Source organism: Melospiza melodia, unplaced genomic scaffold (assembly GCF_035770615.1).
Source record: "Melospiza melodia melodia isolate bMelMel2 unplaced genomic scaffold, bMelMel2.pri scaffold_44, whole genome shotgun sequence".
NCBI lineage: Eukaryota > Metazoa > Chordata > Aves > Passeriformes > Passerellidae > Melospiza > Melospiza melodia.
This window is the reverse complement of record NW_026948761.1, coordinates 593,964-602,435: the sequence shown is the minus strand read 5'-3', so window position 1 is coordinate 602,435 and position 8,472 is coordinate 593,964.

Sequence of the window (8,472 nt, the reverse complement as noted above, 5' to 3'; positions counted from 1 at the left end):
CCATATCCCATAACCCCATGATCCCATAACCATGATAGACCCCCGTAACCACATGGCCTTGATGGACCTCAATAACCCCATAACCTTCATAGAACCCCATAACCATAATGGACCCTCATGACCACATGACCTTGATGGACCCCCCATAACCCCATTACTTTGATGGATGTCCATAACCCCATAACTATGATGGACCCTCATAACCACATGGCCCCATGACCTTGATTGGCCTCCATAACTCCATAACCATGATGGACCCCCATAACCACATGACCCCATAACCCTGATGGACCCCCATAACCCCATGACTCTAATGGACCCCCATAAACCCCTCATCCCATAACCCTGATGGACCCCCATGACCTTGATGGACCCCCATAACCACATGGCCTTGATGGAACTCCATAACCCCATATCTCCATGACCCTGAGGGAACCCCATAACCACACATCCCTGATGGACCCCTATAACCTCGATGGACCCCCCAAACCCCACAACAGCCCCCACCACCAACCCCCACAACCCCTCCCAACCCGTTCCTCACCTTGGCGTCCCCCAGGAACCTGGTGAGACACAAGAATGCGCTCCTCTCCACACTGAAGGGCTCGGCCGTGTGCGGGATGTCCCTGTGCGGGATGTCCGCGTGCAGGATGTCCCTGTGTGGGATGTCCGCATGCGGGATGTCCCTGTGCGGGATGTGCGGGATGTCCCCATGCGGGATGTCCACATGCGGGATGTCCACGTGTGGGATGTCCCCGTGTGGGATATCCACATGCGGGATGTCCACGTGCAGGATGTCCACATGCGGGATGTCCCTGTGTGGGAAGTCCCCGTGCAGGATGTCCCTGTGTGGGATGTCCGCGTGCGGCGTGAAGCCACCGGCGCCCCACAGGAACACCCAGGGCAGCTGGGCCACCACCAGGAGCAGCGTGTCACCCGGCAGGACATGGCGGAAGAACACTGGGGATGAGCCTTGGGGAGAGGGGACACACCTTGGAGACCTTGGGGACATTGGGGACTATGGAGATATTGGGGTGATGGGGACACTGGAGACCTTGGGGACATTGGGATGATGGGGACCTTGGGCACACTGGAGATGTTGGGGTGATGGGGACATTGGAGATGTTGGGGTGATGGGGACATTGGAACACTGGGGACATTGGAGATGTTGGGGACCTTGGAGACCTTGGGGACATTGGGCATGTTGGGGTGATGGGGACCTTGGGAATCATGGAGATGTTGGGGACCTTTGGGACATTGGAGATGTTGGGGTGATGGGGATCTTGGGGACCTTGGGGAGCTTGGGGACATTGGAGATGTTGGGGACCTTTGGGAATCTTGGGGACATTGGGAACCTTGGAAATGTTGGGGTGATGGGGACCTTGGGACATTGGAGATGTTCAGGTGATGGAACCTTGGGGACACTGGGGACATTGGAGACCTTGGGAAATTGGAGATGTTGGGGTGATGGGGACCTTGAGGACCCTGGGGACATGGTGATGGTGGAGGGCGTTGGGGACATTGGAGATTTTGGGGTGATAGGACACTGGGGACACTGGAGATGTTGGGGTGATGGCACACTGGGGACATTGGAAACCTGGGGGACATTGGAGATGTTTGGACATTGGAGATGTTGGGGTGATGGGACACTGGGGACACTGGAGATGTTGGGGTGATGGGACCACATCCAGGAGCCGCTGCGCAGCTGGGCCACCACCAGGAACAGCACGTAACCCACCAGGACGGGGTGGCAGGACACCGGGGACAAGCCTGGGGGAGAGGGGACACAAGTGAGGAGACCTTGGGGACCTTGGAGATGTTGGAGATGTTGGGGTGATTGGGACCTTGGGAACCTTGGAGATGTTGGGGACCTTGGGACATTGCTGACCTTGGAGAAACTGGAGATATTGGGGACCTTTGGGACACTGGAGATGTTGGGGTGATGGGGCCTTGGGGATACTGAGGACATTGGAGACCTTGGGGATGTGGAGAGTTTTGTCAAAGGGTGGCTTGAGGAGAGAGGACACAGCCGAATTGATTTGGTAGAGATGTCCTAACTAGGGCAGAGGCCTTTTTGCAGGCAGGGTGTCTGTTGACAAAGCAGCAGGCTAAAGAATGGAAAAGTACAAGACCGTGGTTAATTCCAAATCTTGCACCTGCAAAGATAACGTGTCCTTGGGCCTAGCTGAGTATGATAAAGAAATGGACAGCGAGGTGTGAGAAGTAGAGAACGTAGGCCCAAAGGAATGTGGATGAGTTAATGGCATAGTTTAACCAATAGATTGCTTGGCTTACAGAATATTAATGAACTTATTATTTGCTGTGTAAGTGTTTGATGCTTTCTTTAATAAACTGGACCTGTGATGAGCCATCTGGTGTCCAGGTCTCCTTCCTACGACACATGGTGACCCCTGACGCTGACCCCTTGTCTCGACTAAAAGAAAAACGGGGAGAGAACGTCTCCCATGGTCAAGGAAGTTGGAGCTGGGTCCTGTTTGCAGCTGGGACATTGGAGATGTTGGGGTGCTGGGGAGCTTGAGGACCTTTGGGGACATTGGAGATGTTGGGGACCTTGGGGACATTGGAGATGTTGGGGTGATGGGAGCTTGGGGACATTGGAGATGTTGGGGTGATGGGGCCTCGGGGACCTCAGAGATGTTGGGGACCTTTGGGGGCAATGGGGACATTGGAGACCTTGGGGACATTGGGGTGATGGGGACCTCCGGGACATTGGAGGCTTTGGGACATTGGAGAACGTTGGGGACCTTTGGGACCTTGGGAATATGGAGGGTGTTGGGGCCCTTGGAGATGTTGGGGTGATGGGACCTCGGGGACATTGGAGATGTTGGGGACCTTGAGGACCTTGGGAGTATGGAGGACACTGGGGACATTGGGGATGTTGGAGCAATGGGGACCTTGAGAACCCTGGGGACATTGGGATGATGGGGACCTTGGGCACACTGGAGATGTTTGGGACCTTGGAGACCTTGGGGACCTTGCAAACATGGAGAGTGTTGGGGCTGTTGGGGACATTGGGGACCTTGGAGGTGTTGGGGTGATGGGGACCTTGGGGACATTGGAGATGTTGGGCTGATGGGACACTGGGGACACTGGAGATGTTGGGGTGATGGGGACCTTGGGAATCATGGAGATGTTGGGGACCTTTGGGACATTGGAGATGTTGTGGAGATTGGGGACATTGGAGATGTTGGGGTGATGGGGACCTTGGGGACATTGGTGACCTTGGGGACATTGGAGAATGTTGGGGACCTTTGGGACCTTGGGAATATGGAGGGTGTTGGGGTCCTTGGAGATGTTGGGGTGATGGGACCTTGGGGACATTGGAGATGTTGGGGACCTTGAGGACCTTGGGAGTATGGAGGACACTGGGGACATTGGGGATGTTGGAGCAATGGGGACCTTGAGGACCCTGGGGACATTGGGATGATGGGCGCTGAGACAGAGTAAAGATCCATTCTGAATTAGGTGAAGTGTCCAAGAGAGGTGAAAAGTCTGTGAGGCCAAAGCTGAAGGAAGAACTCGCATGCCGAGACAGCAAAGAGACAGAGAAAGAAAAACAGAAAAGACCACAAGGTCGATTTGCCCCCGACTTAGAAATTCCTTTGATAAAGAAGAACTGGTGCTAAATGTCACACGGAATGAATATGTATGAACTTATTGTGAAACTGTATGCATATGCATTTGGAAGGGAGATAAAAGAAGACCCGAGGTCTTCAGAGGTACACATGCCTTGTTGGGGGACTTGCGTCCGGCACGTGTCGTAAATAAACATACCGAGCTTTACAACTTTTACAAAGTTGTGAAGTTTCTTCTTTTCTCTGCAAAACAGCACCTTGGGCACACTGGAGATGTTTGGGACCTTGGAGACCTTGGGGACCTTGCGAACATGGAGGGTGTTGGGGCCGTTGGGGACATTGGGGACCTTGGAGATGTTGGGGTGATGGAACATTGGGGACATTGGAGATGTTGGGGACCTTGGAGATGTTGGGGTGATGGGACACTGGGGACATTGGAGATGTTGGTGTGATGGGGACCTTGGGGACATTGGAAAACCTGGGGGACCTTGGAGATGGTTGGACATTGGGGACCCTGGAGATGTTGGGGTGATGGGACACTGGGGACATTGGAGATGTTGGGGTGATGGGGACCTTGGGGACTTTGGAAAACCTTGGGGACACTGGAGATGTTGGGGCACTGGGGACCTTGGGGACCTTGGGGACATTGGAGGCACTGGAGATGTTGGGGCACTGGGGACCTTGGGGGCACTGGGGATGTTGGGGACCTTGGGGACTGTCCTGGTTTAGGGCAAATTTGTTAAAGAATCTGCAAAGGGGGCCCCTCCAGAAATCAAAACCCACACAGCCCCTCCCCCCAAACAGTTTGGGAAAAAATCCTTGGAGAGAGGTGGAAAGAACCTGTTTATTTCAGGCACAGCACCCCCCAGCACACAAAGTGAACAATACCCGATGACACCGCTCTGAGAAAGATGACAAAATCAGAAAGTCTCTTCCGGGGGTGGTTGCTCTGTTCTCAGTCCCTCTGGCGCTGGGCAGCTGCTGCAGCCAAACCTTCGGTGTTCCCAGGTCCCAGTCCGGGGCAGGTTCGAGATGGTCACAGGAACAGGAGAGGAGAAACAGTCCAGGAAGGAATTTGGACTGTTTAGCTAAACTAGCTAATAAGCAGAGGCCAAAGCAGAGCAGGAGCGAGACCAGAAAAGAGAGCAAGCAAAGCAGCAAGCTGAAAGCAAGAAGCAAAAAACAGCCCCATATACTGCTCATCTCTGTGTCCCTGATAAGAGAAACCCAAACAAAACTTCCACTCTTCAGAGCCGGTCTTAAAGGCACAGAACAGATGAATGGGGATACAAGCATCATAACGTCACCCCAGGACATTCCACCCCTTATCCCCATATCATCAACATACTACAACACATCATGCATTATTCATATTTCCATCTGTTTCTCCAAAATTACAAGCAATACACATCATGCCTTCATCATATCCCCACACTGGACCACTGAATCCAGGCCCTCTATTACAGAGCTGCAGGATTCCCCCTTTTCACTTTAGTCACTTAAAGCTCCATCTATCACTTGCTCAGACCTTCAACACTTACAAATTTCCTTCTCCATCTTCCACTTGCCCAGACCTTCAAGACTTACACATTTCCCTCTATCTCATGTCTGTATGGTTTAATGTACAGACAATGGCAGTAACATCCAATGAACAGTGATATTGCATATCATTCTTACCCCACAATCAGATCTCCCTGAACAACAACATCGTGTTGTTCCATCTCTTTGCATTATCCACCACGTGCAACCTGGTCCCTGAGCAAAGACAACCCCAAGAATGGGTTTGTCTGTACTCGAAGCAGAATTGATCTACACAGTCTTCCCTAACAAACCTCTGATATGTACCACTGGGACTTTGTCTCCTTCTATTACATTCAGGGACTCAGACTGGGCAGGACCTGCTCGGTTGGTGGAACCTTGGGTGTTGACTAAGCAGGTGGCTGTTGCTAAATGCTGCTCCCAATTTTTGAAAGATCCCCCACCCAAAGCTTTCAACTGGGTTTTTAGTAGTCCATTGTACCTCTCCACTTTTCCTGCAGCTGGTGCATGGTAGGGGATATGATACACCCACTCAGTGCCATGTTCCCTAGCCCAGGTGTTGATAAGGCTGTTCTTGAAATGAGTCCTGTCGTCTGACTCAAACCTCTCAGGGGTGCCATGTCTTTGCTTTTCAAGGCCCAGGATGGTTTTCCGGGCTGTAGCATGAGACACAGGGTAGGTTTCCAACCATCCAATGGTGGCTTCCACCATGGTCAGCACGTAGCGCTTGCCCTGGCGTGTCTGGGGCAGTGTGATGGAGTCAATCTGCCAGGCCTCCCCATACTTGTACTTGGACCACCGCCCACCGTACCAGAGGGGCTTCACTTGCTTGGCCGGCTTGATGGCAGCACACGTCTCACAGTCATGGATAACCTGAGCAATACTGTCCATGGTTAGATCTACCCCTCGGTCTCGTGCCCACTTATAGGTGGCATCTCTGCCCTGGTGGCCTGAGGCATCATGGGCCCATCGAGCTAGGAATAACTCCCCCTTATGTTCCCAATCTAAGTCTATTTTGGACACCCCTATCTTTGCAGCTTGGTCTACCTGCTCATTGTTTTGGTGCTCATCATTGGCCCTACTCTTGGGTACATGGGCATCTACATGGCGGACTTTCACAGGTAGCCTCCCTACCCAGGTAGCGATGTCTTTCCACTCTTCAGCAGCCCAAACTGGTTTTCCTCTATGTTGCCAGTTGGCCTTTTTCCACCTCTCCAGCCATCCCCACAGAGCATTGGCTACCATCCATGAATCAGTATAAAGGTAGAGCTTTGGCCACTTCTCTCTCTCAGCAATGTCCAGGGCCAGTTGAACAGCTTTGAGTTCAGCAAGTTGGCTTGATCCACCTTCTCCTTCGGTAGCTTGTGCAACCTGTCATGTGGGGCTCCATACGGCTGCTTTCCATTTCCGGTTCATCCCTACGATGCGACAGGAACCGTCAGTGAAAAGAGTGTAGCCTGTTTCCTCTGGTGGCAGTTGGTTATATGGAGGAGCTTCTTCTGCCTGTGTCACTGGTTCTTGTTCTCCATCTGTGACACCAAAATGTTCACCTTCAGGCCAATTTGTAATTACCTCAAAAATACTAGCGCAAATCAGTTTACCTATATGGGCACGCTGTGATAACAGCAATCCATTTGCTCCATGTAGCACTGGTGGCATGGTGAGTGGAAGGAACCTTGCCTTTGAACATCCATCCCAGCACCAGTAGTCGGGGTGCCAGGAGGAGTTGTGCTTCAGTGCCTATTACCTCTGAGGCAGCCTGGACTCCTTCATAGGCAGCCAAGATTTCCTTCTCTGTGGGAGTGTAGTTGGCTTCAGAGCCTCTGTAGCTACGACTCCAAAATCCCAGTGGTCGACCTCGAGTCTCCCCAGGCACCTTCTGCCAAAGGCTCCAGGACAAGGCATTGTTCCTGGCTGCAGAGTAGAGCACGTTCTTTACCTCTGGTCCTGTCCTGACTGGGCCAAGGGCTACTGCATGAGCAATCTCCTGCTTGATCTGGACAAAGGCTTGTTGCTGCTCAGGGCCCCAGTGGAAATCGTTCTTCTTGTGGGTGACCAGGTATAGAGGCTCACGATCTGGATGTGCATTCTCCAAAAGTCTATGGCACCTTGGAAAGCTTGTGTTTCCCTCTTGCTGGTTGATGGAGACGTTGTTGGGATCTTATTGATGACCTCAGTGGAAATCTGACACCACCCATACTGCCACTTTACTCCCAGGAACTGGATCTCTTGGGAAGGTCCTTTGATTTTGCTCTTCTTCATGGTGAAGCCGTCTTCCAGCAGAATCTGGATGATCCACTCTCCTTTCTCAAACACTTCCATTGCCATGTTCCCCCACACAATGATGTCCTCAATGCACTGCAGGTATCCTGGAGCCTCACCCTTTTCCAGTGCAGCCTGGGTCAGTCCATGGCAGATGGTGGGGCTGTGCTTCCACCCCTGGGGCAGTTGGTTCCAGGTGTACTGCACGCCCCTCCAGGTGAAAGCAAACTGAGGCCTGCATTCTGCTGCCAAAGGACTGGAGAAAAATGGGTTGGCAATGTCAGTAGTGGCAAAGCACTTTGCTGCCTTGGACTCCAGCTCGTACTGGAGTTCCAGCATGTCTGGCACAGCAGCGCTCAGTGGTGGAGTCACTTCATTCAATGCATGATAGTCCACAGTCAATCTCCATTCTCTGTCAGACTTGTGCACAGGCCAGATGGGACTGTTGAAGGGTGAGTGGGTCTTGCTGACAAGGCCTTGGCTCTCCAGCTCATGGATCATTCTGTGGATGGGATCACAGAATCTCGATTTGTTCAATATTGCTGGCAGTGTAATTGGTGACAATTGGTACTTGTTGCTCTGCCACCCTCAAGAGTCCTACTGCAGATGGGTTTTCTGATAGTCCAGGCAAGGTGTTTAATTGATTAATGTCCTCTACCTCTACAGCAGCTATTCTGAAGGCCCACCTGAGTCCTTTGGGTCTTTGTAAAGCTGTTCCAGAGGAAGTCTATGCCCAGAATCCACAGGGCCTCTGGGCCAGTCACAATAGGATGTTTCTGCCACTTCTTCCCAGCCAGGCTCACCTGGGCTCCCAACAGGGTCAATTGCTGTGATCCCCCCTCACCCCAGCAACAGAAACAGGTTCTGCCCCCACATGTCCTGGTGGCATCAGGGTACACTGCACACCAGTATCAATTGTATTAGTGGGGTACCCCGATGAAGGAAGGAATGATGAATCTGACTTCATGTTCTCAGAAGGCTAATTTATTATTTTAAGATACTATATAATATTAAAGAACACTAAACTAAACCATACTAAAGAATACAGGAAGGATACTTACACAATGCTAAAAAG